This window comes from Artemia sp. Qi Xiang Cuo, unplaced genomic scaffold, assembly GCF_049724085.1.
Source record: "Artemia sp. Qi Xiang Cuo unplaced genomic scaffold, ASM4972408v1 HiC_scaffold_3290, whole genome shotgun sequence".
NCBI lineage: Eukaryota > Metazoa > Arthropoda > Branchiopoda > Anostraca > Artemiidae > Artemia > Artemia sp. Qi Xiang Cuo.
Window position 1 is genome coordinate 29838 of NW_028300682.1, and position 10533 is coordinate 40370.

Here is a 10533-nt window from a genome sequence, read left to right on the forward strand (position 1 = left end):
GCAGTTTGAACTAGTGCCGTCTAGTTTGGACTAGTCTAGTGGTGGATCCTATCTGTTCACTAGATCAACTTGCATTAAAGTATTATACTGCAAACACTAAAACTTATTTCAGACGAAAGCAGTTCTCGCTTATTCTAGAAATAAAGAGCAGTATCTTTGGTCCGACATATAATGCATCCAAGCAATTCAAATACTTCAGTGAAGTCTTTGGAAAAATTCTTTGAAACAGGTAAAATACACCCTCTTTCAATCTTTAAAAGTGCCTATGCCTGAGAGCTTCAGCTAAAAAAGTAAACTCAGTTTAAGGCTTAGTAATGCTGTTTCTTGGGGATAGCATTGACCTTTGCATAAAACGACGGGATTTTCTTCAGATTGCTGAAATAACCAGATGTAACTAATATTTGCTAACTATATAAAACAAGTTTTACGATGGGTAATCAGAAATTTGGTGATTTTACATCTTTAGACAGTTTATATCCATGTAAAAAAATGCAGCTTAAAAACGATTTCTGAACCTTTTCATGTTTATTTCCCCCTCCTATTGAAGTACTCCACTAGATCCCAAGAATTTCTATTAGTAAAATTTCCATGAAGTTGCTTCCTATTCAACTGTACCTTTGCCCCTCTAACATCCCCAAATGTCTGTATACAACCCTTTTTTATATTTTATTAACGTTAATTTTTGTAAAAAAAAAAACACGACTTTCGTACTTTATTAGTTCAGACAGATAAGAGAGCAAGGCTTTAACCCTACTTACCCACCCAATCACCTGCCCCCTCTCACGCACCTTGGAGGGCAACCAGCCTCCTCTCACGCACCTTTCCTCCAAGTCCATCAAATCCAATTTCAAGAGAGCCATTTTATTCAGAATAGTTGAAAGGTCCAACCACAGCCCAGAAGGCAAAGGCTGTAAGTTATGGAATTTGCCCATTGTTTTTACATAGAATTTTTCATTGGGATGGGGGCGATTTTCACCTTTGGTGCCAAAAAAGGTCAATGGCAGTCAAGTGAGACTTTCAGGGAATGTTGAACTAAATCAAAGCAAACGATGTTCATGCAGATTGTCAAAAGGGCTTACCTGAGAAGCGGCTTAAGGTATTAGGTTGTAGCTTTCATGTAAAGATGAGGGGGATTATTAATTGACTCAAATGCAATATGTACTACAACAACTACTACAACAACTACTTTTTCTATTGGGACTGTTACTATTTTTCTATTTTTCTATTGGCAGCTGTTAATATACTTAGCATCTTAATATACTTAGCAGCTTTGCTAAGTATATTAAGATGAAACTTTTAGGTAAATCAAAAAGGAAGTTGGACTAAATCAAAACACACGGTTTGCAAACAGTTTGTCAAAAGGATGTATCAACAATATGTTAGGAACAGATTAGAGCAGTGAATCAAAATTTTCAGGACATGATGAGGATTTTCAACAAAATTATTTAGACTTTCAGGAATGAATATCATCACATATATTAATGGTTAATCTATTCCGTTATATTTTCAATAATCTTGGCTATGATGATTTTTTTTTTATATTGCGAGAAATAAAAACACCTACCTCAAAATAAGGATTGTTTTCAGTAAAGCATAAATTATATTCTGGTCTTTAGAAGGCATGAGTAAAGAGGGGGGGGGATGGGGTCCCATTTTGATGCAGCATGGGCACTTATTTTTGATAAACAAATTGGTTTTACACTTTTTTGTAAATTTTTCCACTGGGTGTATGTTTAAAACGATTAGATTTAAAAAAAGAAAGAAAAAAATTATTGGCAAATTTTCGGGAGCCCCCTTAAAATAATAATTTGGCTCGTTTATGTAGTAATTTTACAATACAATTGAGTATTAACGATTTATGTCGATAGGACAATAATTTTTTCTTGGTTTTTGAACCATTCGAAAATAAAGGTTTTTGACGTTTTTGAACCTAATTTATTTACAAACTAACCCTTTTCATTTCTTTTTTGCGCTAAGGTAAGAACCACAGGACCTGATTTTTCTTGTTAAATGGTTGGATACTTCAAAATCCTGATAATCCTACGTTTTGAACACTGAAGAATTCTATTTGAGCTGAAATTACCCATTTAAATAGACATTTTACCAGGCACTAGAAATTAGAAGGCAGAATAGGCATTAAGAGAGAGAAGAAAATAGGCACTGGGTCTGCTTCTGTAGTTTTACAAATACAAGATTTCCTGGAGATCAAGCCTTACTTGTCAAAGAATAAGAAAAATCAGAAAGTTTTCACTGATACATAGAGCAATGCGGTAGTTCAGATCTGAGAATTAGCTTGCATGAACAGCTTTAATTCTTCAACGTCTATCTCAACTTCTGTCTACAGAAATCACTATTCCATCCAAATTTTGTATTATAAACTATTAACTATCACACTTCTTCCTACAATGGGTTATTAGGTGATATTTCAGAGCCAACTTATCTGAAAATGCTCTCTTGCATAAATTACATTTTAATGGTTTCTCACCTGTATGGAGTCTGATGGATATTCAAATGGCCTGGTGCAGGAAAGCATTTCTTATATATCTCACATTTAAATGGGTTCTCACCTGTGTGCACAATTTGATGCCTTTTCAAGCCGCTTGATAAAGAAAAGCATTTCTTACATACATCGCATTTAAATGGCCTCTCGCCTGTGTGCAGAACTTGATGCCTGTTCAAGTGGCTTGTTGAAGAAAAACACTTCTTACATATCTCACATTTAAATGGTTTATCACCTGTTTGCACAATTTGATGCCTTTTCAAGCCGCTTGATAAAGGAAAGCATTTCTTACATACATCGCATTTAAATGGCCTCTCGCCTGTGTGCACAACTTGATGCCTTTTCAAGTGGCTTGTTGAAGAAAAACACTTCTTACATATCTCACATTTAAAAGGTTTTTCACCTGTGTGCACAATTTGATGCCTTTTCAAGCTGCTTGATAAAGGAAAGCATTTCTTACATACATCGCATTTAAATGGCCTGTCACCTGTATGCACATTTTGATGGCTATTCAAATAGCTTGGTGAAGCAAAGCATTTCTTACATATCTCACATTTAAATGGGCTCTCACCTGTATGCACTGTTTGATGCTTTTTCAAATAGCTTGATGTAGAAAAACATTTCTTACAAATATCACACTTAAATGGGCTCTCAGCTGTATGTATCATTTGATGGTCTTTCAAACCCCTCGAGGAAGAAAAGCATTTCTTGCATGGATTACAATTATACATTTTTCTTTCAGTGTGTTCTTTTTTAGGTCTTTCTAATTTTGTGATTTTTTTACTGACCAACAGATAATCCAAGTTTTGATTGTCTAAATCTTTTTCATCAGATTCTGATTTAGATGAATTTGAGTAGCCGCTAGTGGAAGGGTTTTGTGAAACGACTAGTGTTTCATTCATCTGCAGGTCTAGTTCCGACATGTTTGGTGAAATGTGACCTTGTAACACTAGATGTTGTCTCATATCACCAATAGATTCTTTTAAACAAATGGCACATTTCCTGGTCACTCCCATTTGGTGTTCCATGAAATGAACAACAAAATTGCTGTAATTACGAACTACTACAGGGCAAACATCACACTCTATTGGTGAAAGCTCTTCACAGCCAGTGTCAATGTGAAGATCTAGAATCAAAAGGGATTTCTCGGCTTTTCCACAGGAGCCGCAACGCCAGATTCCAACTGTTAATTCTTCAATAGCCCTCTCTGTCAGTTTTTTCACCCTCACGATCGGTTTAGGGCCTAAGAGTATTGGATGGCTCACATCATTAGACCTGCACATAGTAGAATGCATCATCCCTGTAGTAAAAGACAAAATATTGAATAAAATTTTTTTTTTACTAAAATTAATAAAATAAAACTAACATAAAAATTGGTATTTTAACACTTAAAACTCAACCGATATATGGGGCAGCCGATATTATCAGATCAATATAGAGGTCAGTGTCATTATCGGATATCGTGAAATAAATATAGGATATCATCCAATTTTTTTTCTTTCCTATGTATGCAACTTATCCAGAAGATGGCACCAGATTTCCTCGTATAGTTTTCGCTTATCCAGCCATTAGGGACAGAGCCACCAGCGATTGTGTTGGAGATAGCAGCAGAGGTGAGTTAAATGAAGTCAAAGTGTAGTTGTTGTTTTGGACATTTGATGCATTTTATAGATGTCATGTAAAAGACACCTGATGCAGCAATGTTCAAAATGTATGGTGAGTTCAAAAATGTACAACTTCTACCATAACAACTAAAAAGAATACAGAAAACCCTACATTTCTGTTTAATGAATGTTCACTTGTATGGGTGAAAGATCCACGATTCAATCGATTGCAACCATGATAACTAGTCAGGGGAGCAGCTAAGGGGGAAGGGTTCCAAGGTGTCAGCACCACGTGCCGAAATATTGAAAAATCTAACCTTGGAAATTCAGCTTGTGTCTGCATTAGTCAGCATGCTGGAGGATTCTGTCGAAACTTTCTTTATTTCCCCCCTAAAAACTTAAAACCCTTGTATCCAAACGAAGTAGAGTAGGCAAATAAAGTATGATTGACTGCCTGTTAGAAAACATGCTTGCAACTTCAACAATTGAGGAAAAAGAGTCAGGAGATAATATTGATCCGCAACTGGTAAGGTACATGAGTGAGGCTGTCATTGGCTGGGAAAAAATGTGTCCCTAAGATTGGTAACGAAATACCAGCAGTCGTTTCAAGATACTGGAACAACTTTCTGCGAAGTATCATAAGGTATAAGGGGGAGAGAAGAGGGAGGGTAAGTTACAAGAACGACTTACAAATGCAGCATATATAGAAAGGTTTCAATAAATTATTTTCTTGTTAAACTTTCTCCATGCTATACGTCTATCTTTCTCCATGTCATTCAAGAATAGTTTTGTATGATTTAAGTAAAAAGCTAATATTAATTGAACGACCAAATGTATACTCCATGGGTATACCTAAACATAAGTGGGCAGTGGGATGAGGGGAGTCAGTTATAAGAAAGACTTACAAATGTGATATATATAATTTTCAGAGTCTACTAGAGTACTGCTACTAACAACTTACCGCATCACCAAGCTCTCTGAGGCCGACACAACTAAGCAGGCTCTTCCTTAATCTCAATCTATTCAAAGCCTCCCTCTTTAGACCCTCATGCGAAGTTCTCGTTTACTTTAAATTTTTCTGTACGAGTTTGTATGACGGTTTTACTTAAAAATTACAAGTTTGAAAGAGTTATTACCATAGGTATGCAATAACTCTGAAAACGAACTCAGTGATTTGGCTTATCCCCCCCCCCCACCCCCATCCTTTCCAAAAAATCTGCGTTCACTTCGGATAAAGTCGACGAAAGAGAGCACAATAACTGCCATAAGAGCTTTTAGCCTCACATGAGTTCAAAATGGGAGCAATAGCGTGAACCGCATTTGAATTTTATCCTTCTTTAATTTATTTTCTCTTTTATCTTTCATTTCAATTTTGCCTTTTTTGTCGTCTTTGTATTCACTTAAACCAGTCGACATTTTCATCAAACAGTTTTCACTAAGAGTCTTCAACTCCTGCAAACAAAAATGGCTTCAACTATTCCTGTTCAGAAATAGAATTAGAAGATACTTAAGTGACAATTAAATTTAGTGACAACCTTGGATATCACTATTTCTAATAGACACATCAGCTTCAAAAACTGAGTACAGAATTCTAAAATTGTTTTATTGTGACCGTCAGCTTTAATAAGCCTTTTGTGACCCCCCGCCCGCGACCCCATCCCCCGTGTTGGTAAGATAAAGCGACAAATCACAGCTATCTATTCAAAAAGAATAAGTACAATTCTTACTTCAACCTGACGCCGCCACACATAAGAGGGGTTTTAGGATCCGTTAAAAATCGTAAAACAAGTATCTATCATTTCAAGCTACGAATCTGTAAAATATGCATACTATTAAAGATATATTTTTTATTTCGACTTGACATTATACTTAAGGCATTTCAAGATATTATTTTCCAAAATTCAAAAAAAATGGGTTGTATAATAAAACATATTAGGTCAATTCAATTAAAAAAAAAAAACTATTATTTTTGAATCAGCGTTATATAAATCATCTTCACGAGACAGCTGAATCTCACAGATAAATAATCTTTCGGTAAAGATGGTTTAAAAATTATTATTGATAATTATTGTTTTAATTTTTTTTAGGATTATTTAAAATGTGAGAAAGCTCCCTCTTGTGCGCTTTTATCTTGTGCGCTAATATATTACTATAACTACAATATAATATAATTATGACAATTATAATATATAACTATTATTGATAAACTGATAAAAGCGCACAAGAGGGAGCTTTCTCACATTTTAAATAATCCTAAAAAAAAATCCCTGCTAGAAAAAAAAAGTGCATGACAAGCCAGTCATTAAGTTTAGTTTAATAATTAATTTACTTTCAAATTTAGTTTTATTTGTGTTTAATGTTTTGTCTTATTCGAAGTTTCCTCTTAAGCTGCATCATGTTTGGGAAGAAATTGGTGTTAGACAGAAAAAAATTCGAAAAAATCACCAAAGTAAAAAACAAACTCCATCTCTGCTTTGCTAGTGTAACTTTCTAGTAACTGAAAAAGAAAGTTATTAGATTAATGTTGAGGAGCTCAAGACCCACTTTTAGTCTTGCACTGTTTCAGTATTGTGCGTTTAAATTCCGTTGATGCACTTGCCTATGAGCCGAAATGTAAACTAAGCCTTAATATACACTTTTGGGAATACTATTTAATGACCTACTTGAATAATAAAAATGTGAAGAATGTTTGTTAGGTAGGAAAAAACTTTCAGAAATTATCTTTAATCAGCCTGAATTTTAAAGTAGCACTGATAATTCCAAATATACCTTCGTCACTTCTATCCAGTTCCTGTGAGTCTGACTCAGAAGCTATATTCAATGAAATACCCAAAGGTTGATTTTGATACTCAGATGACAGAATATGACTAGAAGTTTCTCTGATCGTTTCAGTATCAATTGTTGAAGCAGCTTCAGCTTCTACAAAATAAACGAATTGACAAATAAAAGATCAAACAACAATAGTATTGTCTTAATAATTCACCCAGAAAGAAAGAAAGCAACAGACAAATACCAGTCTACAAACTTGGAAAACTAGACATAACAAGAGGGTCGGACCAAATTTAAGAATGATAAACTTGATTGTTACGACACTGATTTCACAAATTTAGTTTTATTCTCAGATTTTCATATCCAGTAGTTAGTAAAAATGTGAAAATTGAAACTTGGAATAATACGACGTTAGAAAATAACTATCATATCGACATTTTGACAGAGAAATTCAGACGATTCGAATTGGACTTATTAGGAGTTTCAGAAACTCATATCACAGGGGTAGGAAACATGAGATTAGTAGATATAGAATTTATTTACTCAGGCTGGAAAGATGGGGTACATAGAAAGGGAGTAGAGCTCATGAAGAATAAGGAAGCTGCTAAGTCTTATTTAGGCTGGGAAGATATTAATAATAGAATACTAATCGCTCATTTTATAAATATAAAGTTCAGGGTATCAGTTGTAGTAGTACATGCCCCTGTAGAGCCAAAGAATTGTTCACTAATAAACAAAAAAATTGGTATTCTGAGGTTAAAAAGCTGTGTGGCAGGAAGCTTGAACAGCTTAACTTCAATCTACCCGAGTCCTCTGATATTACTGCCAATAATCTAAATAAATTCCGTGCTTCTATTGTCCAGGGCCTTCCAGCATTATCAGACCAATTACCTACAGGAGCCCTTTCAATTTCTTTACCCACTGTTTCCCCGTCTGAGATGCAAAGAAGAATTAAAAAACTAAGAAAGACAAGTATTTGTCCTTTGGATATCCCCTTCCCTCTTATTAGTGCCTTCGGTGATATCCTTTCTAAGCCCTTGTCTTTCCTGTTTAACAAGATTACCGAGTCTGGGCGAATTTCAACAATTTGGAAAAAGGGTTTCATAGCCCCTTTGAAAAAGAAAAACGGAAAGCCTAGTTTTGAAGGCGTTCGTCTTATTACTCTTACTCCTATTTTATCGAAACTTTATGAAGAATTCCTTGCAGAGTGGCTAAAGGAAAAAAATCCCGCCCCTTACTGACCTGAGGCAATTTGGGAGCCTCAAATCCACCTCTACTTCCAACTACCTCGTTTCTCTTATTGACCACATCGGGAAAATCCTCGAAAAGCCTAATTCCATGCTAAATTTAATTTCGATTGACCTTCAGAAAGCATTTGACCTTGTTAACCATAATATTTTAATTCAGAAACTTGTCACCAAATTCAATATTGATCCCTTACTGGTGAAATTGGTTCCTTCCTTCTTAACAAATACCAGAATCATTATTCAAATCCTCTCCCTGTTCACAATGGAATACCCCAAGATACTCTCCTAGGTCCCCTCCTTTTTTCAGTCATGGTCAACAGCCTCGCAAAGGAATTGCCTGACCGATGGAAATTTGTTGATGACCTAACGGTTGTTGAAGCTTTAGAAATTTAATAAGCGACCCTATGAGTATCCTCAACGAAATTGGAGACGAGGCCTTGGACTTAGACATGATAGTAAACCCCTCTAAGTCCATGATAATGCCGATTTCTTTCCTTAAATCCTCGCCCTGTTTTCTTAATCCTATCCCACCTGAAATTTCTGTGTCCTCATTTAAACTACTTGGCGTCACAATTTCTTCAAACTTGAAGTGGGATATCCACGTTAAAGATATCATCCATAGAGCTAATGTTTCTATAACCCTTCTTAAGCTCCTCAATAAATTCAGCACCCCCCCCCTTCCCACTCCTTAAGGATTTACACGTCTTTTGTCCGCCTGCATCTAGAATATATTTGTCCAGTTTGGCACCCTGGTATATCTCGTGAAGAATCAGAAAAAATTGAATCAATCCAAAAAAGAGTATTGCGAATAATTTTCAAAGAAGGCAAGGTGCCATACTCTCTGCTCCTAAAAAAAGCTAGTTTGGATACCCTTGAGCGTAGGAGGGTTTCGTTGTGCCTCCGCTTTGCAAAAAATGCAATAACAAACCCTCGGACGGCAAGTATTTTCCCCAAACGTCACTCCCCATCCCAATTACGGCCGCCTCAAGCTGTTTCCTATTTTGAGAATCCCTATTTTGTCCGTCTCCAATTCGTTACGTTACTTCCAGATACGAAAGAACTTTTGTCCCCTTCATTACAGAAAAAAATTAATAAAATATCCCTCTAGTTTCTTTCTTTCTATTTTTTTTATTAGCTGATGGTGCCGCCCAGGTTCGTGCACTCATTTGCTTGTCCCTTCTCTTTTTTTTTGTTTTAGTTCCCTTTGTAATTATTATATATTTTATATTTCGTTCTCTTTTTTTTGTTGCTTATTTATTTATTTTAATATTAAAAAATTTTTTTGACTTTGCGTAGTTGAATTATTAATTTATAATTTTTAAAAGGGGCACACTTTTATAGTGCCCCTTTTAATTTATATGTATTTATGTCTCGTTTTTTTTTGTATTTATTCGCTTATTTTGCCCCCCTCCCCTTTTTATGTGTTTTTAATTCTTTTTCTGATTTGGATTTATGTAAGTTTTTTTCTTTTTAACTTTTTTAATTGACTTTTTACTGTGTAATTATTGACTTTTAAATGGTTGTTCTTTATAAATTTTTCTTTTTTGTTGTTGTTTTTTGCCTTTTTGCCAGTTTTAGTGCAACCATCAATATTGTCGACTCCGATGTCAAAATTCGGCCCTTTGTGGGCTTGTGATAGAGATTTTTTTGAAATAAAATAAATATCTTGTCTTATCTAGAGCCAACCTATACAGATACTAGAGACTCCGATGAATTTTACATACAGTTGTAGAAGCAAATAGTCAGAATCCCAGGAAGAAATATGGTGATTTTATTAGAAGATTTCAACACCCCAATTGGTAGAGATAGAGATATATGGTATCCTAGCCTAGGTACATTTGGTGAAAGGAAAGAAAACAATAATGGCAACAGGCTTTTGCAATTCTATAGGTATAACAATCTAGTTATAACCAATTCGGTACTTGGTCATAAAATGGCCCATAAGTTAACATAGTATTCATATGATAGTATGACAGCGAACCTTATTGATTATGTTATGATAAACAGAAGACTGGTAGGATCAGCACAAGATACTAAGGTATATAGGACTGCTGTTATTGATGTAAAAAGTAAAGATCACCATCTAGTAGTGTATAAGGTTAATTTAAATTTGAAATTCCGAAAGGCTTACTACCTCCCGGGAAGTTATGATGTTAATAGACTCCAGGATGAAAATTTGAGAGAAACGTTCCAGGAACAGTTGAATACAAAATTCAAGAGTTTAAAATTTGATAATGTGGAAGATAAATGGAATAATTTTAGGAAAACAATTTGTGAAGGTTTTTAAGGTGTATTAGGGAAGAAAGTCAGGAGCGCAAATTGGCATATAAGTGACAAAGCTTTATGTTTAAAAGGCATGAGAGGGGGCTTGTCCTGTACAAGAGTTATCTGAGTGATAGATCATATAAAAACA

The 10533-nt window shown here is 35.0% G+C and overlaps 1 pseudogene across 1 annotated transcript; it reads right to left on the bottom strand.

The window, feature by feature from the left end:
- Positions 1-1222: 1222 nt before the first annotated feature.
- Positions 1223-7022, bottom strand: LOC148938439 (uncharacterized; annotated as a pseudogene). Its single transcript, XR_016143693.1, has 2 exons — positions 6874-7022; positions 1223-3800 (listed from the first exon to the last, which is right to left on the bottom strand). The product of XR_016143693.1 is annotated as an uncharacterized LOC148938439 (transcript).
- Positions 7023-10533: the final 3511 nt, after the last annotated feature.